Source organism: Amblyomma mixtum, chromosome 7, assembly GCF_055824585.1.
Source record: "Amblyomma mixtum isolate Tamu chromosome 7, ASM5582458v1, whole genome shotgun sequence".
Lineage (NCBI taxonomy): Eukaryota > Metazoa > Arthropoda > Arachnida > Ixodida > Ixodidae > Amblyomma > Amblyomma mixtum.
In genome coordinates, this window is record NC_143018.1 from 57,437,684 (window position 1) to 57,463,316 (window position 25,633).

The window sequence follows — 25,633 nt, forward strand, 5'->3', positions numbered from 1 at the left end:
ACGAGATTCTCCGCACTTGCGGCGGTGGTGCTCGTGGAGCGTCGGAGACGCGGCGACGGCAACGGCCGTTTTCTACGAACGTTGAGAATCGGAGCCCGTTGCGGAGCGTTACACCGCTGCGGTAAGCGCTGTAATGGCTCCCAATGGCCGACGCGCGGACCGTTAGCTCTGCACGTGCGAGGGCTGGTTGCGCCAACGTTCGCGGAAAGTGATTAGCTCTCTGGAGCCGGAACGGCGCAGGTCAGAGGTAAAAGCGCGCTTAGGAAGCGAACTGGGCGTTTTGGCTGCGCCACTTTAAACGGCGTTGGCCGCTGTTAGACAGCTGAGCAGCGGGGAAAAGCTTCGGGGCACGTAGAACCGCAAGTTCACGAGTTTTCTTTTTCTTTTTTTTAATCATCGGCTCGCCTGCATGGGTTCTTAGAGCAGGCCACGCGACGGCTGTTCGTAGAACAATGTGCCTCTCCCGTGTCCCCCTTTGCGGCGATTAGTTTTTAACGAGGACCGTACTTTCGGAGTTGCTACTTGCGTTGCCGGTCACGTAGCACGGCTTTGACATTTTGCGCCGCCACATTTTTCGTAACAAGTTCGCCGTACAACTAACTGGGCTTTGATGAGGCTGGTCTAGACAGAGGTTATGCTGTACAATGCGATGTAATTGGCGCAGAATACCAGAAGAATGCTTATGCTCGTCAACTGCAGAATAACAACACTGTGGGTCCCAGAGCGAGGAATTTCGGTGAAGGAAGATCCCTGCGGTGTCCCTCTATTTTGTGCTCGTCTTTTTTTTCTTGGTTTCTTCGTTCTTTGCCGCGCTGTTTTCAGCATAAAATCATCAAGCTTTGCGTTACTTCAAAAACAAAGTTTTTCACGGTTGGCCGCCTCTTCAGCTATCGCCTCCTCGGCTATCGTGATTGGCCACTGAAGGACAACCGTATGCCAATCGGGAACCGATGTCACGCATGCAACCAAGAGAAGTACTTTTAAACTATTCAGGATTGATAGTTGATGGTATGCGTTAGGGTTGGTAACCGGCAATCAACGCCGTTCGCTGGCTATATCATCAATGGCGGTGCCTGTCAAAGGCAAATAACTACAAAAAAAAGACCGAGAAAAAGAGTCGCAGGCCTTTCTAAATTTAGACCTATGTAGGCGCCATCTTTTGTTCCGCCTGAGCTGCGCCGACATCAGAAGTTACTGCGGCGGCCAAGAAACTCCGCGTCATCCAAACAGATGGCGCTCGCTGTCACAGACGGATTTAAGGGCGGCGGAGTGACCCCAACCTCCGCCCCGACTACGAAACTTTTTTTTTTTTTTTGCGGCAAAGTTGCGAAGGCCTCCCACGACGTTTAAACAACGGAACATATTGTATGGTTGGAACATGGACCCCCCCCCCCCCCTTCATCTTCTTCATAGCCCCCTCCACGACCACCACAGTGCATTTTATCGGAGAGAGTGCCGTAAATCTGCCAGAGATATGTGTACATTGAGAAAAGGCGGCGAACAAAGCGTGAACGGGACAGGCGTTCGACCGCGAAAGCTTCTATATTTATCTCAAAAACGAAAGCTAAACCGAGAAAGGTCAGTGTCAAGAAAAAGTCCTTCTTCACATATGATCAGAAGCGAGGAAGGGAGGGAAGAGAAAGCAAAATGGAACAAAAAGAGACAGAACATAACTACGCAGAGAGAGAGAGATAGAGAAAAAAAAGAATGCGAAGACGGTTAAACAGTCGGCAAGGCCTACAGATAGCATTCGCAACATGGCCACGCCCAGCTGCTATGCGGGGTAGCCAAGACGTGACAGCAATGTTAAACATCGTGAGAGACGAGGACGAGCTGAAAAAATAACAGCAACGAGAAAAAGTAAAAAAAAAAATTCAAATATGCGCAACCGTGCACGGTCATTGTTTGCGTGAAGACTCTTGAAGCAGCGAGCACGTCAGCGTATACATTTTTGCTCCATCGTCAAGAGCATCCTTTATGCATCAGAACGGAAGTCACGTACACGGCTTCCTTAGGCCTCGGCCAGCCTTATTTGCGCTGTTACAGCATGCGTGGCCTTGCGTTAGGCAAAGTGAGTCAAGGTGGCCGCCTCCGTGATCTGAGCTCATATCACGAAGCCGGCCGATGGTCTCTGAGCTAGAACAAGCGCCGTATTTGTCCGGCACCGCGGCGATGCTGTGTGGGTGCTGGGGCTGATGAATAAAGTCAGGGTCGCTTTTCCGCGCTGTTTTCTATTACTGTATGCGCAGTGACGGGACCTTAGTCGAGGTCGGCGGGAATGCGTGCGTGGGACTGTGCATAACGCGTGAAATAGTGCGCTATAGATTGGGAACATGTCTCGTTCGGAGCTAATCAACTCGTGCCCACGATGGATTAGAACACGTCGGTGGAAACGCGTGTAGATATAAACTTGGATTTCGTTTCGAGCACATTTTCTGCTCAGGCTTCGTCAACAGGGAAACGCGAAGAAACGTGTCCGACATTCTCTTGCTCTTGCCGCAGTATTCTTTGCCACAGCTCTTGCCGCAGCATTCTTTAGATTCATGATTTCAGTGTGTGCGCAAATAAAAGTGCCGTTAGGCACACCCAACCAGCATCCGAACTTTTACATGTCAGCCAAGCTTATCCAGGAATCCATATGCAACTTAGACCATTGCTTTACCACAGAGCTATAAGGCTACAGAATCTTTAGGAATAGATGCAAACAAGCGTCCAGGCACAACGCACCTGGAGAAGTTGGAGCAGTCAATGTAAGCAACTCGTGCCGACGGCGATTCAAGCGCAGAAGACGATAAAGGCGAGGCGGTGAGCGCGGCTTCAAACAACAACGACAACAACGCCCATGAACGGTTCATATATTCAGCCCACGATTATTAACAGGAACTTCCGGTTTATTGCAACTACGTTTTGTTCTGGTCGACGTCGATCGAGAATATTAAAAAGAATCCCCATGGTAAGAACTCTGCATAATTCGAACTGGTCCCTTTGGAGTTCAATTTATCGATAGCCTAATGCGTAATACTGCACTAAAAGAGGAGCGACAGACATTTCCTACTCGGTACAAACGCAATGCCCGGATGAAAAGCGCATAGTCGTGAAGGCAGCGGCAGCAGCTACAAAGTAGCGCATTCATAAGTCGCGCTGAGGCGTGGGGCCAACGGCCTCGTGTTCTTTTAACTGGAACCGGTCAAGACAAAGCCGACGGGCGTCCAGGTCTTAATTGGACGGCGGCTTTTACGAGGCGCAAAAGCTTTCGAGGCCTACGAGAAAGAATAAAAGAAGATGAGAAGATGCGAAGAGGCCCGACAAAAGGGTGGAACGTCCGCGCAAATAGAGCTTCGGCCGCGGTGCATTTGTAACGAAGTCTTGGGAACGCAGTGCATATTGCGTGCGCCTAATCGAAGCAATATTAGAGCAACCCATTATGGGCTTAAAGCATTGGGCGCACAGGCTGGTAGACACCGAAAAGGCTGCAAGCCGTGGGCGGCCTGTACACACTACCGCATTGACGCGATAAGAAGGACCCTGCTGTTCAGAGTACAAGCCATCGTCTTTCGACGGCCGTATTTCACATCGAAGAAAGGAATAGTCCCAGCCTCCACAGCAGAACGAAAAGTAAACTGAATGAAAGCGAAATCTTGTTTCTGATCTGATATGTCCAACAATTTCGGACAGAAATTTTGAAAATTAGAAAATTGTCAGATACTTTTACGGAAATGTAGAAGGTAATGGTCCATTCTTCTGATATGTAGCAAAATCTTTCTTTTACAGCGTTTGCATCGATCGCATCAAGCAGTTAAGACTGCCACAGAAATCCAATCCAATCCAATCCAATCCAATCCAAGAAATCCTTTTGACGATAGCAATAACGTGAATAAAAAAAATAATTCAAGACTGCCGTCGAGTCATCTGGAGATGTATCGATTATTATAGAGAAATTTTACATTATATGACAAAATTGAGTTCTTAAAAGGTTATCCTGCTCGAAAATCCTTTTGTCCAGAATTGTTGAGTATGACTAGTTTAATATGTGCTTCCGTGTTTTTCTAACCTACGTTTAGGTACCCGCAGTATTCTGTAGCCCGTCCGAACTTCTCTTAATTCGAACTCTGAATAATTAAAACTGTTAGCAGTGTCAGAGTTCAAATTAAAGAGCATCTACTGTATTTGAAATATAACTTTTCTTAATTCGAACTCTGAGTAATTAAAACTGCTATCAGTGTCCGAGTTCAAGTTAACGAGCATTGACAGTATTTAAAATAGCTAACGCCGCACGAACACATCGCAAAAAGCCATTGGAACAAAGTGGAACAGTCAGCAGTTTGTAGCTCTGCTCTCATGATGGATAACCAAATCGCCAGTATTTCTGCCTTTTGAAGGCAAAACAAGGGTGGCGTTTACGCAAAAAATCTCAAACCTTGAGGAGAAGGAGTAACAGGGATACCTGAACGGCGCCCCCGCCTCCCTTTTGGCTATCATCGTAAAAAAAAAAAACAGTGATAAGATATGAGCCCTGAGTCGATTCGCCGCACTTCGCTCAAGGGGCTGACAAACATCTCAAAGACAGGCGTCGTGCCGGAACGCAGAATGGCGACATATTTCGGCTGTAGTTGCATACGGCGGCACTAAAGACTCCCTGAAGAGGACAGACGCGCATGTGGTCCCAGAATGGTCTCCTCAAGAAGCCAGCTACTACAATGTGGAAAATTATTGAAGTGACTCCCATATTCGCTATATTTTATCATTTTCTTTTGTTTACCGGCGCAACTTCAAGCGTGTCAAGTATCTAAGCCCATCTCGACATTGAATATTCCCTCTTCCTTCTGTCCTGTGTCTTCGGAAATCCGTGACTATACGAGTATAAAGATGTACTTTTAGGCGTAGATGTCTTCGATGCTACAAAACCAAATATTTGCAATTTCTTCTTGGGAAGTTTGAAAACAACGTTTCGCGGTTATTTCACAAGTGTTCACCTAAGCCATTTTTCAGTAACAGTACATTTCGCCGTTCATTTATTTTCACCTTTCCCAGCCACACCTCCCGCCTTTGATCTGACGTCATAAGTTTTCAGCCAGTAATCAACGAGGCCGCCTGCTCTGATATCAAAGTCTGTGCTCACCAACTGCGAAGACGCAAAATAATGGAGCAGGATAAGATGATGATGATGATGATGATGAACTTCAATGGCGCAAGGACATCTGCGGCCAAAGAGCACCCTGACACAAGATTTTTTTCTTCTTAAGGTGGGGTCCAAGACCCATTTCCCAAGCATTTCACCCTAAATAAGCCGAGCACCAGGCAGGGGAAAGCTTGTAACCGTTGTACCTACAAAATAACGAACCATGCATGATGGGTATTCAATTCCTGAATAGACGACACTAAATCGTCGTTTTTTTTTTCGTACCGCTCAGCGACCGCGTAATACTGGCACGGGCTTCCTACCAAAGCACTAAGCACTTCCCATGAAACAAGCAATATAAATTTAGGGGTCACTTTAGCTCTCTGAAGCGCTGCAAGGCGAAAGCGTTTCTTGGCGCACAGTTTTTTTAATATTTATTATTTTATTTTTATTGTTGCGTTTCTTATTTTTTTATTTTCTTTCGTTTTATTTTTATTTTTATTGCTTTTATTTCACTTATGAAACCCATGCATTCACTAGACGCGCCTTTATTGATGCTCAAACCATGAGCCTCCGTGGCGGATTGGTAGCGTCTCTACTTCAAATGCCAAAGGCCCTGGTTCGATTCTCAGCCTCAACGCAGTTTCTTTTTAAGTAGTGACGCCGAAACGCGGACACGTTTGCTAACATTGCTTGGTCACGGCAGCATGAGGCATTAAAGGCTTTCGCCTTAAAAATCGAATAATCTATCACTTGACGAACAAAAGAACCACCTCAGCGGGGCAGGATCCGGCACGACAGGAGGTACAGTTGGCAGCAGAGTCGCGTAGACGCACCAGACATACCGGACAGCCCGACCGAAACCGCAGGGGCGGCGGTTACGTCCGAGCCAATACGGTACCCAGCGAGAGAACTCTGCCTGTTGCGCAAGCCGCTCTCTCTCGCGCGCCGCGTCGGCGTCGGGCCAGTTTGGGCGAGGCCTCGCAGCGCGGAACAAGTTTTCGCCGGCGCTATTTTTCCAGCGGGGGAGCTCCATTCAGAGTTCCGCGACGACCGTCATTACTGGTCAGACGAAGCTCGACGCCAGCGCGTGCTTCAGGCGGCCGAGAACGCTGGCGTGACCGCGGCTATACAAGCCACAGAGCACTGCTTCCTGTGTGTATACAATTAACCGCTAGGGGGTAATCTGGCGCTGCGATCGCTGTTCCTCCCCTTCGCGCCGACTGCGGTCAAGCGGTGATTTACGAGGGCCTCTCCCGTTTGCACGCCGCTTTTCCCCAAGGTGAAGGTTGGAACGTTCGCTACGCGCATTATAAAGCGCTGCGAGCATTTTTCATTGCCCCGGACGCAAGCAGACGGCATCGGCTTTGAAGACACCCTCTTCGAAGAGAGAGTTGCGGCACAAGCCTTTTCATGCCTGTCTCGCGAGTTATCTCAGAGGCGATTATCCGGTACAAATGCATGTTCACGAGCTTAGATATGCTATAGCATAAGGATGCTCTGATAGCACGGCTAAAGGAAGCAAGCAAAGCCGTCCTGCAAAACGCTGCAACACCCCTGCCCGTCCGCGATTTCATTTAACACAAACGCCTGAGCGCGTGGCCTGGACGGACATTGGACCCGTTCAGAGCTGGCCGCTGGGTCTGACGTCATGCTAAGTTGGCAGAGAACTCGCTATCACCACCCGCTCCAAACACGCCGTGCAGCATGTTCTCGGACCCACCAGCCAACGCTCTGCGGGGCTAATGTCAGTCCAAGCATACGCTGACGCATTAGTGTTGATTTTTGTGGGTGGCGGTATGTGAGACACAGTAAGTGGAAGCTTAGTTATCTGAGAAACACATGCGTTGCAAATGCCTGAGAAAGACGTAAAGCGAAGAGCCAGAAATTAAAGCTAGCACACTCATTTTCAGCATCTGACGCGCTCTTCGGGCCACTTTAAAGTCTTCGTTACCCCCTCCACCCTCTCTCGCTTTTTAATCTTATTTTTTTATTTTTATATACTTGAATACCACAGGAATACCTTAAATGAAGTGAACGAAATAATGACAACAAAAAAAAAACAACGACTGAGACAGAAACGGAATGTGTGAGTGGCATGTAGCGTCCAGCGTCAGAAAGAGCCCTCGCAAAATTATTGATGAAGGTGGATTGCTTAAAAAACGGTAACAACTTACGAAGCCATGAAGAAATCGTATTGCCAGGATCAGATCTATAAGTTAAACGGCTCCCGATAAATGTAAGTCAGATAAACGTGAGACACGCTTGACGCACCTTTACCTCAGAAATGCATTCCCCCCAATTGCACATTAGGCCGTAAAAAGCCCAAAAGTATGCCTTGTTGTCACAGTATCCGCTCCAAGCAGACAACCCTGCAATTCTACAGTACGTGCCACACTTAGAGGGAACACAAGAAATGGTTAAACTGGATTTTAGCGCCGAAATACATAGGTTTCGCCTCGAAGCAAATTAAAGTGAGCAGAGCCCGAGAGGAGGAGCCTGAAGCCGCATTCCTGCTTCGTAGTGAAACGTACTTTCTCCGCATTAAGTCCCGGTTTAACCATTTCTAGCGTTCCCTCGAAACATGACTTATACTGTACATAACAGCGGACATGATCAAGTTACCGCGACTTTCTTCTGCTCTTCTCACAAGAGTACCCATAGAAGCCCCGGCATTGAGGCTATGTCTTACTATAAAGATCCCCAGGTAGTCGATATTGTTCCGGAGGCGTACACTACGGCACTTCGCTTTCTTTCTTATTTCCCTCCCACTTTCCTCCCTTCCTTCACGGCGCGGTTCAGGTGTCCGCCGAGATATGTGAGACAGATACTGCGGCTTTCATATCTCCTGAAAAATAATTTTCATTTTCATTTTCCCTTCCTATATATGTACCATTTCTCCGTGTTCTTCCACGCTCATCCTAATAAAGTGGATAGACTACCTTCCTACCTACTGGACCACGCACGCGCTGTGGTCATGTATTCAGCTTAGGGTTTTAAAACATACGCTGCCCTTTTTTTATATTCAGCTGCTCCGGGTGCGCTTTATTATAGTGCTTTGTGGTGTGAGTGGATTCAGAATGTTGCCGCGAACATCTGGCGTTCAAGTCCTACACTGCATCTTTGCCTTATTGTGCCTTGTGTGTACATACCACGTATTCTTGTTACAACACGCATGAGCGCTATTTACTGTCATACAGGTTATAGTTCGAGCTTGGGCGTCGATTTTTAACCAGGCGAGCAGTGCGAACTCAAAGTACGGCCCGGGAAAGACCTGGCGTACAATCTCTGGAGCGCGCTTCTGTACTTTAAAAATCGCTTGTTTCTTGCCCCCTCCACCCCCCCCCCCCCCCCTCTTGAAGATGCCGAATGCAAGTAAACTGGCTCAGCTGCACGTCACAAGCTTTTTTTTCTTAAAGTCTACTTGATTAAAAAAAGTTATGAAAATTAATTCGTTTAATTCAATTATTATAATGATACGTCACAGCTTTAAACTGGCGCATTTCAGAGAAGTTAGTTTCGGGATGCTTAAAGCTCCTGCGCCGCCGCTGCTGACGTTTTACTGAAGTCACACGTGCACGTGCACGTGCACGCGATCTCAGCTCGTGATCTGCCGGCATCTTGGCTGCTGTCCCCTTAGCTTTCTTGTTTGGCTGACCACTTAACGAACTCGTTGACCATCAGTTTTCAGAGTCCAATACATAGACTGTACTGACTTCACTAAAAAACTTCATTAAGAAATTTTAGTTAATTAGTTGCCGGATGGTGACAATTATTACTTCACTTTGTGTCCCCCACGCCGCATTGCTTATGTGCAGAGGTGGACTCGACATACCTCTATGAGCGTCTTTTTTTTTAAAGAAATCTGTAAAGCTTGATTTTCGCCGCCTTGTATAGAAGCCACAGAATAGAAGAAACCCTAAGCAAATCGCACTAAGAAAAGCAAAGAAAAGGAAGGAAACCATTTTTGAACACAAGGTGTACCTTTAAAGGCCTCTTTGCAAAACCGCCCACTCATTCCTATGCGTAGGAATATTGAATTACCGATTCCCCAAGTCACTTCCACTGTAACGGAACCGGCCTACGCAGTCAAGCCCGTTGGCCCCCAGCAGCCTCCCAGCGAGCGGTCGCGTGGGAAGCCGATGTCGCAAAAGGGCGCAGACGCCGACCGCGGTGAGATATACGGCGCACGGTGCGTGCCCATGCCCTTCACGGCCAAGGCACATACCGGTTCCAGAGCGCTGCATGGCCGTAGTAGCTCCTCAGCAGTGAGATCGCATGCAATTTGTTATTACGGCGTCCCCGCTTCAGCTTCCTACTTTTTATTCTGTTTATTACTCGGCCCAACGGCAAGCTCCACGACGCTGAAGAAGCGACAACGACCTACAACCCAAGCATCCAGAAGAAAAAGAAAACAAAACGCCTTATCCAGGCCAGCCGACGAAACCTCTCGGCTTCCTCCTTCTATACCCGTCAGTCGAGACTGTGCCAGAGCTTGCGGGAGTGTCAGCTTGCGCGGCAACTGCGCTGGTCCCGTGTTGGATGTCTTTTCTGGCAAGCAAGAACAGCAAACTAATGTCACAAAGGTTCCAGGACGGCTCAAGGGGTGGAGCTACAGTTGCATCTTCAGGCCGACGCCGCAGACGGCCCCGCTGACCCTGAGGAGACATCTTCCGTCAGCCGGTGTGACATCGCCGCTAGGGGAGGCGGTGGAGAAGGAGTGGTCTGTGTCCCCGGTGGACCTTGTAAGCCCATGGCGGGTGCTTTTGGAATGCTGATGTTCGCGTCTGCAGTACAGAGAGAACTAGTTCTCAACTGCGTATCGCCCTGGATATGTCGGCGAAATATGCAAGGTCAGACGTCGACCAGCGGCGTCTGGAGCGAAACAGGAGCTGGGTTGAGGACATAAAAAACAGAAAGCTGCTCTATTGAGTCTGGCAGGTCTTCCTTGAGCGCCGCTGCAGAGGGTCCGTAATCGGTACTGGTTGAAGGGTTAGTCGAGTCCCAGAGATAGTAATAGAGGTTTGGCAGAGAGATAGGCCCATGAAGAATGTTGCTCCGGGGCACAGATTCTTAAACGAATGCAGCGCTATTTCGAGACAGCAAAGCCAGTTCAGAAATCACGCTGCATCCGAGTTAAAAGGACGGTAGTCAAGTCCCGGCTCACACCAGGGCAAAGTTCATAATAGCGAAGTGACGAATAAAACAAGCGTCTGTGTGCAGAAATGTGGTTTTTAAAACATCAAGGTTTATATTTTAAAATCCCATTAGCCACTGCCACAAGTCACGAAAGAGATGTGAACGACCTATAGCATAAATTTATACGAAGAAGCGTACCAGAGTTTCGCGAAAAAATTTGCTGAGAGAATCTGCATATTGTTTACTTTGTGTCAATACGGTCGTTTAAAGCATCACGAATCAGTTTCAAAAAACCATGAAGCTCCACAAAGTGCTTTCATTTCACGAAGCAGTTCTGGCTCCTTGAAAGCGAGCTTAATTTTGCGGTTAGGTAGTGTCATGGCTACCTTTTCTTTGGCTTTTTTGAATGGTTGTAGGTCCTAAGAAAACACAGAAACTGGTTTGAAAATCTGGTCCATTACTTTTCCCGTCTCTATTCAGATCAAGAGGTAAAACACGTTCGAATGAAAGGAATGCACGGTTCGCCTAGCTCTGGCACCTAGTTCGCGCATGCTCCAACGGCGTATGTGCAAAGCTGGAAAAATGCGTATGGCACGGTAGAGCTGCATAGGAGGCCAAACAATACAGAGCAGCAAAACCGGCGATGATCGACTGTGGGAATGCCCAGATCGTGCGTCTATTTTTCCTCTGAACTGCACGCGGCCGGCGCACACACGCTGAGCGGGCTGCAGTTGGGTCATTGACCTCCCCTGAGCTAATGGACCGCAGTGCAGAAGTCCTTTTTACACTGCGCCGGGCGGGCCTAGTCTACGTAGCCCACGACACGCTCTTCACTTTTTGTCGGCTCATTTTGAGTCAGATCCATTTGGTCGCGACCCATTTTCACGTTCTAAAGAGAAACGCCGTGTGGTGGGCGCGTAAGTCGGCATTGCAGACGATGTGGACCGATTGTACACCTTGACCCACATAAACGCAGAAATGGTCTTGGCCGTGGTTCTTTGGTCCTGAAGCCACGCGTGCGCTTCTGACACAGTTGGTGGTCCGACGGAGTGCGTTTACGGTGCACCGGCAAAGATTACTTGCTTTGCTGTTTATCTTCGCCCGCGAACACTGCGCGCAGTCGGTATAGAAAGGAGTGGTCAGATGCGTGGCTTAAGCTCATGAAAGACATGAAACGCTGCTCAGTGGCCCGAGTTGCATTGCCACCACATAACTGTTCCGCTCTGACGCCCATCTTCCGGTCTGTGATACGTACCACAAGTTGGAGGAAGTGCTACAGTACCCTCGAAGCAGGAAGACAGAAAACCACCTAAGATGCCACTCCTATCCGTGGCTACACAGCATATCGTAGCGTGCTTCACTTGAGCGCACGACTGGTCAAAAACTCCCACCAGCAGTGCACTTTGGAAGCCCACGATCGCATGCGAAAACGCACTCAAAAAAGTCGCCGTCCTTTGTCTTCCCAGTTCTTTCCACAAAGAAAAGTTAAAGAGCTGTTTGGTGCTACGAAACGTCGCTTCCTCGACAGTAATGGTTAGGGAAGGAGTGCCGCTGATGGACGCTTCCTTCTAGATAAATGTCGGAAAGAAATAAACAGAAGCAACAAATCGACCTTATGTCGTGCAGTGGGAGAACGCGACCGGCATGCGCGTACAATGCAGGTCGCCAGACGACCCAGGCAACGCTCAACGAGCGAGGAGTCTTGCTCTTCACGATACAGTGAAGAGCCCCAACGTTCAGCGCAGCCGTTCCACCTGATAGCGACGGCGTTCCCATATGGTTACCCCCAAACTTCCGCTTAAGATTCTTCTTCTTTTCTATCTTTTCCTTCTTGTATATATATTTTTTTATCAAGCCCACAGCTCCCTTCGAATCACCCATTCCTATCTCCAACATTACTGCTTCTCTGAGGCGCCCGAGAAGGCGCCCGCAGAGGGACTTGATGTGCAGCGCACGCATTCTTCAGCGCATCCAGCCATCCAGGCGCCTGGCTGGCTGGGCCAGCCGCGATACTTGAGAGAGAATGGCCCTCGAGAGGCGCTTCTTTCCTTCGCCGCGGAAAAGAATAAAGTAAAATGAAATAACTCTACGCTCCTCGACGGGTCCTGAGAAGGCGAGCACGGCCTTGGTAAGGGAGCCCCTCCGCCGCCGCCTCCTTCGTTCAGCTCGGCAAGACACTGAGGAGGAAGCACTTGACCGGACGCTACGGCGGACCGGCTCGCCGGTGTGTGGTGTTCGTCGGCGGCGTCGTCAGGGGCACAGAGGCTGCAGCAGCATCAACCAAGCGCGACTTCCTCGCGGCACTTGAGATGACAGACGGGCAGGCCCTGGTGGGAAACAAAAGCCCCCCCTCCTCCGGAACTGGTTTTCTTCTCTACGCGAACGTGGTACCTCTTTCTCGCCGCTATAGGTGCGGATGAATGCAGGAGCAGTATCTGGTATCTGGCTCATCATGCAGCGTTCTGAAAGGAGCGGGTGGTGTCAGGCGATTTAACGAAGAGCTTAGAACACACTGAAATGTGCTGTTCCGGGGCATGTCTCTGCAAGACGTGCCAACTGCTCATAAAAAGTGCAAGTAAAGATGTCGTTCAGAGGAGGCGCCGGTGGTCAAATGCACGGTAATACGAGGAAAGTGGTTGAGGTGCAGGTCGAGGGTCATGAGGTTGAGGTGCAGTCATGAGGATTGCTCGGACAGGATAGACGCCGTTGGCGCCAGACTGAGCATAGTCGGGGATCAAAAGGCCTCAGCCATGCTGCTGTGTTAACCAGACACGTGGCAGTGTTGGGGATGATGAGGATGATCAAGGCCGAAGATTGACTATTGGTTTTTTTTCACACACAAAAAAAAAAAATCAGACGAGGCATACGCATAAGTGACTGAACGCTTTTCAAGGAGTACTTGACACGCGTCTTTAGATCTGCTCAGAGTAAAACTGCACCGGTCAGTTTATCGACAGTAGGGGCGCAAAGGGGACGAAGGCAAGAAAGAGGCATTGGATATGACGAGGCCACAGAAAAGGTAGTGTCAAATAAAAGAGGGACTTCTTGCACCATCTCCCTGCCACAGCGTGTTCGACATTAAAGAGGCTTGACGCCAACGTTTTAAGCTTTTTTCACCTTTCGAAACCCTAGCACAAAACATGGAGGGCCGTTGCACTTGTAAAGAAAGTCCATCAGCTTACCGGCGGTCCTACAGGACTGGAACTCGGCGCACCTCCCGAACACGAGACGCGTGTTCTGCCAGCTTGCCGTCGCTGCAGCAGACACGCTAGACGAGAGTAGCCGAAGCTCTGCACTACTTCCTGCTGTGTGCTTACACCCATCCCGCAGTTCCAGCAGCGCTGCACAGTTTTTTCGACTCAGATTACGCAGGGGGCGGTGTCCGACGCTCTCACGCGGGAAAGACGGAGGAGATTGCTGCCGCCATGCCGCGCTCTCTAGTCGCCTGCGCTTCCGCGGACCGGACTGTTTTCTTTCTCCAGCTTTTCTTCGTTCACTCCGTGTGTCTCTGGCCGTGCGGAAGGGAAAAGGCTGTGCCCAGGCCAGCCTGTCATCGCGGCACTCATGCGTGAAAACGTGTGAGGCGACCGCGACTATAAAGAAGAGCCAACTCTGCGGGAGCAAACTGGGTCTCGCTGCTGCCTGGAATAGCGGCTGCAGCAGAGCCGCGATGCACTGTCGGCGGCGCGAGTGAAATGCAAAGCGCGATGCGGGCACTATTTGCCGTCCGCGCTCAGAGTCTGGTGGAAAGAGAGAACGTGCGGCAAAAGACAGGCTTGACTTGCACCAACTAGACGAGAGGGTGGAGCATGCATGCTCCACCCTCTGCATGCATGCATGCTGATAACAAATTTTTGTACCAGAGAAAGAACTCCGTAAATGTTTTTTTGTTTGCAAGCGCGAGATGAGCCATTGCTGTGAACACTTTATCCTAACCATGCTGGTGCCGACAACTAGAGCCGCGTTTACATGAATGCGACAGAAGTCGACTCCAGTCCCCTTCTTGAGGAAAAGAGCAGGTTTTGAGAATAAAGGCGTGACTCGTTTTCTAGTCTCCTTCTCGACGTTTTTACAATTTCCCTAAAAAAAGTGAACTGGATTCCTCTTCTGTCGCATTCATGTAACCGTCGCGCATGGGGAGGCTCACCTTAAGCGTGGAATACCATAGCATTAGATTTCACATTTGTCGCTGCTTGTATTGTGGTTGTGTGTGTGCGCGTGCGTGCGCGCGCGCGTGTGTGTGTGCGTGTGTGTGCGCGCGTGCGTGCGTGTGTGTGCGCGCGTGCGTGCGTGTGTGTGCGCGCGCGCGTGTGTGTGTGTATGTGTGTGCGTGTGTGTGCATGCGCGCGCGCGCGCGCGCGTGTGTGTGTGTGTGTGTGTGTGTGTGTGTGTGTTTGCAATTGTTTGTCCATCAACCGCCTAGTTCGGAGTAGTACAAGGTACACGCGATGCTGTGACGGAGCTGACATTTGCATATATCACAACTTTTTATCACTCCTTATTTCGAGTCTCTATCTAGGTTGTTCTCCAGAAACTAAGTTGCTTCCAGCCCGGCGGTGGGCAGGTTGTGATAACGCCACAAGGTCACGTGACTCCTCTCGACCAATCAGTGGGTTTCGTCTCGGACATCGGCGAAATTTTTGGCACGACGACAATTACAATGACATATCCCATTTTAAAAACAGAACAGTTTCTTCCAGTTTATTTCCTTTTTCGATCATTAGACTATCCAGGTTTGAGCGAGTAGACTAGCCAATTCCGCGGTGTTTTCAAACATGCCTGTTCTGTAAGCCGAATGCGTAAGTGCAATTCACTAGGAGTGCGTTTCGCCATTTTTATGTGTAACATGCAAGGCGGATTAAAGAAACAAACAAATATGAACCCAGGCTTCCACCTGCAACGCACACAGCAAGCAAAGCTTTTTCCAGATGTGGCGAGTTATGTATACGCCGTATCACAGGTGGCCCTACATAGTGTCTCTCTCTCCCCGCCTCCCTTCCGCGTGTTGCTCACTTTTTAATACTTCCGCTCCCAAATGAGAGGAGGTGGACAGGCTAACCTGACAACCACCTGTCGCCGTTCCGCTTCAGCTGGGAGCGACGTGAAATTGTTTCCCTTGTCGGACCCCAAGTGATTCACCCCGCTTATACGTTCAGTCGTCCTTGCTGCGAACACGACTCCACGCGCATTGCGCTGCGAACTCTGAACAATCACGCCGGCGCCGCAGCGAAGAAAAAATGCTCCCTGTCTAGCCATGTTACAGTGACATCATTATAAATGCTCAGCTTTCATAAGGGAATAGCGTACAAGAAAAATTGACAACTCTCCGCTGTATAGCTCAGTGCCCTTCGCGTTCGGCTAGTGATCCGAAAGTCGGGCAGAAGCACATCGATGAAGGCGAAAGGTTCGTGTTGTAAAGTAGGGGTGGGGATAGCCTTGCGATTAATCTTCCGGCGATCGCCCCACCTTAGTGACCCCTAGGTATAATTAAACTCACGATAGCCTTCAATTGCCACTAACACCATTCGATGGAAGTGAAATGCAAAAACGCCCCTGTGCTGTGAGACGTCAGAGCACGTTAAAGAATACCGCGTGGTATAAATTAATATGCACTATGCATGCATAGTGTGGGACCCGTATACTAAATTTAACGTAAAAAATATGGTAAGAGTACAGAGAAGAGCCGTCAGGTTTATTTTTAATAAATATGCAAGGACTGACTCCCCAACCACTTTAATGAAGATTAACAAAATGGAACTACTTGAACATCGGAGAAGAAAGCTTAGGTTAGAATTTATTTCTCTCTCATTACATAACAAACTTGGTTTGGATCCCTCATCATACTTAACGCCGGCACCAACCAGACAAACTCGTCAACACCATCCCACTTCTCTAACCCCTATATTCGCTAGAACAGACATTTACAAGTTTTCGTTCTTTCCACGCACAATAGCAGATTAGAATCCGCTAGTTAAACCATTGTCTCATGAGTTTTAACCAATTATTGCTGTATTGTGTTGTTCGTTTTTTTTTTTAACTGTTGCGTTTTTTACCGTTTGATTGACTTGTTCGCCCACCCTGCTTGGACTCGGTGTCCGCAGTATTTTGTAAATAAAATAAATAAAGTAAAATATGAAGCCCCCCACTACGCCGTCCCTTAAAGACTATATGTGTTGCTTCCGGACGTTCGGCCGCACATTCAACAAGTGCTGCGTGTATATTTAAGGGCCTATATCAATATTACAACTCCTATCGGAGCGAATGTATTCAATTGAGGTTACATTTTTTGACTCTCTACTTATTTTTACTCTTGTAATTCTTCTTCTTCCAACAACCTCACATAGGTAACATATTGTTCTATAGTGGCTACACCAAAGACCGAATCGGGTGTTTCGTTTCAACGTACAATTATGAACAGACATAACGCGCTTCGCACTTTGACATCCAAACCCCATTTACTCCTTGCCTACTGTAGACCGGAGGGTATGGCGTGTTCTCATTGGTATTGGCAAGATTTCTCGTGAACACAGAGTGTTACTAGAGGGAACAGCGCGAAAAGACGAGGATAAACACTGAAGCTGTCCAGTTAGCTTCTTTGTCCTCGCCTTTTCACGTTTCTCCGTCTAGTCATGTAAGACCAAGAAGGCCAAATCCCAACTCTAGTACAGAGTGTTGGTTGATATATGCAAATGAAGGCGAGATTTGAGAAATTCTCTGATAAATTAATTTCTTCAGTAAAAATCGATCCTTTCGCTCTTTCCCAGTATGTTTACGCTAGTTGGACGACAAAAAATTCATTTATCGCCGAGAAAGTTGGATTTAAGAATCTTCCCGCCAGTCGTTTCAAGCTCGGGACGTCCTTACTGAAAAGGAAGGGTTGCCACCATGATGGTGCAGCGCAGCCTCCGGGATCCGCGCCGAAATACCGGTGTCGACGTTTGCACTTTACTTTCGAAATCGGCCGGTGATGGCGACACTTGTATTTCGATTTTTTTTGTGCTTTTCGAGTTTATAGCTCCGTTTTCGGTCAGAGTGGTCTCTTTGTGATTAGAACTTGTACTCTATCGATTCAGGCCAACTTTTATCTGTGCTCAGATTCCCTTTAACCACAGGGGCTGCTGTTTTGTTTATTGTTTTTGTTCTGAATCATTATGTATTTCGTATTTCGGAACAACCGAAATGCTCGCGAGCACAAGGGCGTCAGAGGCGCGAACGGTATAATCTACTGCATATTTACGTCTAAACAATACATTAGCAACGATATGATATAGTAGAACGATGGTTTCTGAAAAAAAAAATGTCAAAAGCGCTTGGTATCAAGGATAACGTTACCCACAGCCACCGTTTACGTCGCGTCATCTTTCGTTTTGATATTTTTAGCTTCGTTTCCTTCCCTTTTATGGCGTTCTCCTCGCCAGCCACCCTCCATCGTAATCAGCGCGCTATTGATCGGCGGGGATAAGAGAGGGGTGGACGAGAAGCGGGGTGGCCCGGCAGTCAGAGGGGTAGTGCGTCCCTTTCCACAGTGTCCACAGCTACGGCTCGTAAACCGGACGCGCACAACGCTCGCCGCGTCGAGATCGCCGAAGCGGTTCGCGACGAATCGCCGGGCAGAGCGGACGGCCAACAGCAGACCAGTTGTTGTCGCGGGGACCCCTCAACATCGGTACGGCACAGCACGGCCACGCCCCCCCTTCCCCTCTTCCACTTTTCCTCCCCCCCCCCCACTTGGGCCTCTCCTCTCTCCCACACGTCTGCGTGCCTGGGCCACCGCTGGCCGGAAGACGAGCGCCTGTCAAGGGCGACCCACGGTGTATATCGGTGTCACTGGCCTCTCGGTGTAGAACGGCCCCGCCGGCTTCGACCGGTGCCTATCTCGGCGTACACGGTCGTCCCGCACACGACGCTCGGCGCGCCGAGGTGTCCTGGCAACGGACGCACATCGACCGGGGCCAGTACAGCTGGGAAGCAAGCCCACGCGGGTTTTCATGGTGGCGAAAAACCACACCGTGCATCATGACTGACTGTCTCCTACACGGTTGCCCTCTGTCGGGACGTCCCGCAGACGTCATTCCGGGCGCACGTATGCACACAGGGTGCTATAAGCTTTTGAGCAAGAGGTGAAATTAGGGCTTCGCAAAGTAGAATGAATAAGGCTAACTGGTCTAAGAGTCAGGCACGTATCAATAGAAAGAGGGTGGGGGGGGGGGGGGGTGTCAGTGCAATTGCGCCTTAATTTACCGACTGTACTGAAGAGGACAGGAGTCGAAGCCAAGCTCAGTAGTTACATCGCATGTTGTACGCATGCGCATCGCCTAACCGCTTAGGTCTCTATGTGAAGTCAAACGACGTAGACATACTCAAGCAACATCCCTTATGCAAAATTTTGCTCTAGTAGACATTAATTCAGGAAATATCTTACTTGTAAAGTTCTACTTTTGCAACACCTTTCAATAGGTTGCACCTTGTGCTCGAATGTAGGTACTCTGTTTTATTTCTCGTTATCGTCATAGTCCCTGTGGTAGTAATAGAGACGCTATAATGGCGATGATGTTTTTCCTAACCACACCCCATAATATTAACAGGGCATCCATCTCGAATAAAACTCGTTTTATCAATGAATGAATGAATGAATGAATGAATCAATCAATCAATAAATCAATCAATCAATCAAATTATTAAAGAAAACGCTTACACAGCCTGATAATTCCTACCTAACCTGCTGAGGCCTCGAAACGTGCGGACAATTATTGTGCCTTTTCTGAATAATAACAATAATAAAGGCATAAAATTCCTCGTTTACGTTTCAGCATTACCTCTAGACTGCACAAGGAAAATAAACCACGGTAGAAAGTACCCTTTAAAGGGTAGCTTTTTATGGGATACAAAGACTGGTATTATGCCTTTAAACACGCGCCGTATGGTACTCGTCATTCGTCAGGCATAAAACATTTCATCTGCACGTTAACTATTATCGTTAATGTTTCCCTTCTACCAAAAATTAACACGACGCGGGATCCAGCACGCCATTTAACTGTGTATCCGATGTTTTCATAGACAATCCATAAAGCGGCAAACACAGAGCGCAACAACCGCTGCCCCCGCGACCGTCGTTCGATGAGCGGTCTCCACTTTAGCCCAGGCCGCACGCTACCTCCATCCACGGACTCTGTACTGCAGGCGCACGGCGGCAGTGCTTAGTACGCAAGGCAGCAGCGCGGCCACTGCCCGGAAGGCGCCCGCTCGATACCCTCGACGATATATGGCGATCACTCACAAAACACGCACTGCGCTACCAGAAATAAGCCCCCTCTCAAAATGGAGCTCTATTTATGCACTCCCATAAGCTGTAGCTACATCTGCTATTTTGATGCCTGACCACTGAAGTCATTCACTGTTATGGCTATTCATTCTTTGTTTCTTCTTTGTTTTCTTTTTTTTTTTTTTGCATAGTTCGAAGTGGTACGTGACCGAGGAAGGCAGAGAGGGCAGCCAAAGTGTAGCTCCGACCGCTAATTTCGTTGAAGCAGTCGGCGTTTCTCCGAAGCATTTTGTAATTCGAAGTTTATACATTCTAGAAAGTTGTATACAATGAGAAATAAATATTAGTCGTTGATTTACGTTCTGAAAATATTCACAGCGTGCTGTAAGTCGACGTCATGTCGATCTACTGTTGGATACTGATGCAACTGCCACGAACACTCGCTTAACTAGGGGCGAAAATAACGTTTTCGTAGTAGTAAACAGCTCAGCCTCGTTATAACGGAGTTGAAAGGGTCCGGCGATTACTTTGTTACAACCGCAGCTTCGTTATAGTCCATGTTGACCAATTTCCAACCAAAACCGTCAATCCTTCGTTATTCCCGTTTGCTTCTGCTCTGTGATTACACCCATGGTCATGTAGTTTTTTTTTCATGTTGAAACTTTTTATTTCACCTATGCAGTGTTACAAAAACAGCTGCATATACTATGTTAATGTCGTTATAATTTGTGTGTATATTCTAGAATGTAGCATCATTTTCCACATTTTGTTATTCTTTGTATAATGCAACCGACTTTAGCATTAGCTCATGTACTATTACATTGTTTACGTCATAGCTTTGTTGTATTTTCGTTTTACCATTTGTTATTCTTTCATGATGACCAGTTGAATGTTCTCATTAATACTAGACAGCTTTCTTGGTGACTTAGCTATGCCCTCCTGTCACAATCCCAAATAGGATTAGCAGTATTTATAAATAAATAAATAAACACGCATTATTTAGTTTTAAACCGTTTCATTATAACGACGAGTTGGGACTGTATTTGGGTGCGCTTAACAACCGTTTCTCACCTAACGACAAAATAACACATACTTGAGATGCAGTGGTGTATTGTGAAGAGCACTCATGTCCGCTTATGCGGTTTGAAAAACCTTTGGTCTCAGTTCTTTCGTTAAGCTACTCGGCCCGCCATTTTCCTCCCAGCCTTCGTTTAAATCTTTCCTATGTATGTCGTGCAGCGGCACTGAGGAAATTATGCCCGATGTGCCATCTGCAACAAGCAGAAGTTCGGCTGTAATCTCTCTCCCTGGAAGACTTCCTTTGTGAGGTTGTAAAGATCGCAACCACGCCTTTCTTTCAACTTCACCGAATAAAGTCTAAGGTAAGCTTGAGGAATCACTGCGTATAAAACAAGTAAAAAAGCGTATTTCAGAGTAGCGAAACCTCACGGCATATTTGCCGTTAACTTCTGAAAGCAAGGACCATCATGTCCAACATTATTGGACAAAAATTTCGAATATTGGGATATGGCAAAGTAGTGCTTTGGAAATATTGAAGGTAATGATCCACTCACGCGATGCGAAGCAATGTCTTTCTTTGAAACTTTTTCCATCGCTTCTAACGAGAGGTTAAGACTGCCATAGAAAACCAATGGGAAACGCTTTTGACATAGCAAAAACGTTAATAGCAAAAAAAAAAAAAAATGCAAGCCTGTAGAATGGAGATCTGCTGATATATTGATTGCCACAGCGAAATCTCACAATAAATGAAAAAAATTGCTTTCATAAACTCTTTCCCGTTAGATAATGCCTTGGTCCAGAACTGTTGAGTATGAGTATATAATGGTGATGATGTCCTCAGGCTTAGTGGCACATACCCACGGTGGGGGATTGGTCAGGGTGCACAGCGGATACATACTTCGAACTGCGAATCTTCGTCTTCCTTTTGTATTGCTTCTTGTTCTACCTCTACATCTTCTACAATTCTGCATGTTATGAAATTATTACTACGATAATCTTCGGTAACAGCATGAAAATGCAACCCTGCTAATTTGAGACCTGCGAATATATTGATTTTTACAGTGAAATCTTGTAATATGTGTAAAAATTTCGATCGTAAAGTCTTTCCCGTCTAAAAAAGCTTTTCTCAAGAATTTCTGCGTATGTCTAGGCACTAATATGGCACTTTTGTTGATGTACTTCTTATTACCCGCTCACTGATTTAAGACTGCCGCATAATTAAATGAGTGTGAATACCGAAAAATAAAAGTGTTGTGCACTTTAAGACATGGTCCTCTGATTTCTCTCCTTAACGTCAGGTACAGCATGCACTCTCTCGTCTTTTGGCAAGATAAAATTCCGTCGCGAACTCTTTCGAAACGTCGCATAATGATCGTGTTAATTCTCAGTCCTTGAACAGAAATCGAGTATTCGTTCGGGACAGCTATCCCGAGTACGTAACAGACATTCCTCTCAGCGACCAACTCAGTAGGCGTGGACAGCATGCGCAATTCAGTACCCTTGTCGAGTTCTTCCAAGGAGAAAAAAAAAACTTAAAAGAAGGTAAAGAGGAGTTACGACAATAAAAATAAAAAGAGAATAAAGACAAAAGAAGGCGCGCCGAATGCTGCCGTAAAAAAGCAACCCTTTCGCCACCACCACGCAAGGTGTCTGGAAGCGTGCTCTGCGCATTCGTTACGCTTTCATGGCACCCGTCGCGTTGAACCGGCCGTGGAAATCGAAACGACGTCTTGCAGACGTCTTGCGCAGCCCGTTCGCGTGACGCCAGTGCACGGAGTCGCAGCGCACGCGTAGAGCTCATACGAGGAAAATAATTGGCGCGTCCGAAACCTGCCTTCGTTGGCCGGTCGCCCCTGTATACATATTCCGAACGACGGGCACGAAGACGCGCATTCCGACGCATGGAAATCAGCGCTTCTCGGGACGAGAGTGTGGAGCGCATTCGTGCGAGATAAGCCTTAGCCTGGATGACGGGCCGTCTGCATAACCACGGTGAGGAGGAGAAGGCCGATGATGATTATGATGAAGATGATGACGATGATGAAGCCGGGCGAAGGAACACGCATGCGGAAGGGTGACGGTGTGCGGAAGAGGCAGACGTGGGTGCGTTCGCGGGTAATGGTATAGACAAGAAGACACCGATTCTTCCTTGGTGTTTTTTTTTTTTTACCGCTGCCGCTGCGGTCGTATATTACAGTGTACAGAACGCAATAGTGGAGAGCTCAGCGGGGTAATGCCCTGTAATTACAGTTCACGACCGTCACCGGTGAAGCAGCGCTACTATGTAAAGGCGGGGACTTAGATCACTTTGACATACACTGCCGAGCGACCAAATGCCAGCCGAAGCACGACGGGTTGTCCCAAGGTAATTTGCGAAGTCAGTCGTGTCACGAGATGTATTTAGGAAAAAAAGAGACCAAAAGACGACGCCGGCCCATTCACTAACTACTTTGTAAGTCAAAAGATAGGAGCAATTAATATCTTCGAGGGGCCGCTGAATTCTCCAGCTACAGCACTGCCGGGGTGTGGTTCGTTTGAGATTGGCAACGCTTCGTTTTAGACGCAAACTCCCTACAGCCCCTTGCACAGCTACACCTCGCTTATGCTTATGACGCCCCGATGTCCGTCGGTCAGCTCCGTCCAGATCCACAGCATAAATTAATGGTAATAGCGTGTTACCCGCTTCCGCAGAATGTGCGATTCGTAAAGCTTCCAGCAAGGGCACTGTCTAAGCCATCCATAATCATAAGGCTGACTGTATCAGTACAAGGGCAAATAGTAGTAGTTTCTTCTTGGCAATATTACCGCCCAGAGGGTCCAACTGGTATAATCGGCTTTGATGGCTGCTTCGTCAGTTCTCGACATGTTAATTGACTAGGATTCATGTTCAGAGTTCCTAGCATGAAAAGACGAGAAAGAAAAACACCGAAGATATGTACATAAAGTGGCCAGCTGTCAATGTAATGACACCCTTTGCACCCCCCGAAAAAAAACAGTGCAAGAAAAGGATGTAATTTACGCTGACGTCATTGTTCTTTTCAAAGAGCTTGAGAAGGTTTGTCCGCTGACACCGAGTCAAGACTTGGTACGTTTCGCACCACGTGCCATTTGGCACTGCAACTTCCCTCAAGGGTTTCATTTCAGCAAGTATTATATTTCGTCCATCAATCAGCTCTACACTGCAGTGAAAAGAACAATAATTTTGGCTGCCGTAATTTCAATTTATACTAAAAAAACTATTTAATTCACCGCAAGTTCGCTCGTTGCTCACTCTCAAAAGCACTACTTCACATCTACGCGTTTGTCCACAACACTTTCAACAAAACTGCGGCTTCAGGCCATGACACACATGCGCACGCCTCTGTTTTTGTCTACCCCAGAAATCAGCATGGCGTTTTGTCGGGCTCTGACCGCTTCGACCTTATTTTGATTTTCCGAGTGTTCCTTTCCTGCTTTATATTTTGCAAGGCCAAGTAAAACAAAGCCGTCGCTCTCACCGAAATGCCTCGCAGACCCTCACATATTCATTTTCGTTAGGAAACATCCGAGTATGCACGTTGCTTGACGAATGTTCGTTGCGTGCATACGTGCAATCGCTTCTCATAATTCAGCTGCACATTTGGCCGTGCAGCCTCTTGCGAGTGCTCGATCGGCCTGCCGCACGCACAACAATGACAGCAACACGGGAAACCCACAATAACATGCATTCCGAGCCGAAGCCGACAAACGCATCGCCCTTTTGCAGGGGTCATTGTGCTGTCAGACAATGGACGACCGACCGTGGCTCGGACCATTCCCCTCGGATTCTCGGGTCGACTCCTTCGGCTGTGTGTGCTTACCGCGGCCGGTATTTTGAGGAAGTTCCTCAGGAGCAGGTACGGTGCTTTCTCTCGGAGTTATCCCGAAGAACTGGTTGCATATGACGTAGAAGTGAATATGTTGAGTCATACACGAAAGTATTCGAAGTCCCTTTGGTACACGTCTTTCTCCCGAGCGCGTATGATATTTTTTACTTATTTACTCCTCGCCATGATCTTAATGATCATGCGTGTGACATCACGGCTTAGGGAGCAGATAAAGTTTCTTAGCATATTAAACCAAGAAACCAAGCGAAGCCAGACAGGGCGATTGATTGAGGATAAACTGAGAGGTTTGCCAGACAAATGAATGCCTCGCCTGCCACTAAGCATTGGGGGATAATTGACGTAGTAAAGGTGAAGGAACAGTACGGCAGGATGGGTAAGAAGACGACGCAACAGAAGTACGCCAAGGGAAAAAGGGCATACGGACGTCCTCATCGTGTTGTGTCAAGACGCCTCATGAGTAGATCGACGTTACAGCCCTGATCATCTGTCCACTATATTCATGGAACCACGAATGATTACATGCGTGGCTATTTCAGTTTTTGACGGACTGCGCGCAGGAATATAGGCCTCAGTACATGCGTAGTTGAGGAATATATACAGAAGGTAAGCATCAAATGATGGTCCTATATATAAAACGCATTAGCGCCCACAGCGTGGTTGAATTCACTCAATCCATCAAAATGTACTCTCGAAAGCCGAAGATGCGGACCAGTTGAAACATTTGCACACTCTGCATCACGCATCCTTCTCCTATGCGCTCGGGCGGATGAAAAATAGACGGCACAAATGATGCACGCAAAACCAGCCTCCCACAGAAACTGTCGATCGTCACGAAAGACTGGAGTGAGGCGACAACACTCAATATAGCCCGTTCTCCGGACGGCAGAGAAACCATTAAAGTTTCGTTTTTCACTCATCTCGACACTTCCGTTTCGCTTTGTTCCGAGTCTCCTCCGTTGCTCACGGCAAACACACGCAGATGTTTCATCACAGGATGGAATGTTTAAAGAAAAAAAGAGATAGAAAAACACGTATGACGCCTCGACCTTGATGGGTCCCGATTTTTTGTTTCATTTTCATTTCCCTAGGCAAAGAACAGGGACAAAAACAGAAACGCCATTCAAAGAAACAAGCCGCTTAGATACATCAGCACCCGTGAGTCAGACCTCCGAACTCGCGCGGCGCAACGTGCTATATGCCCGACTAGCATAAGCGAATACACAGTGC

General features: G+C 47.9%; 1 protein-coding gene across 2 annotated transcripts in view; it reads right to left on the reverse strand.

Annotated features, from left to right (window-relative positions):
* Positions 1-25,633, reverse strand: part of LOC149336155 (uncharacterized) — a 69,150-nt gene that overhangs the window by 42,453 nt on the left and 1,064 nt on the right. The gene's annotated exons all lie outside the window — the stretch shown is intronic.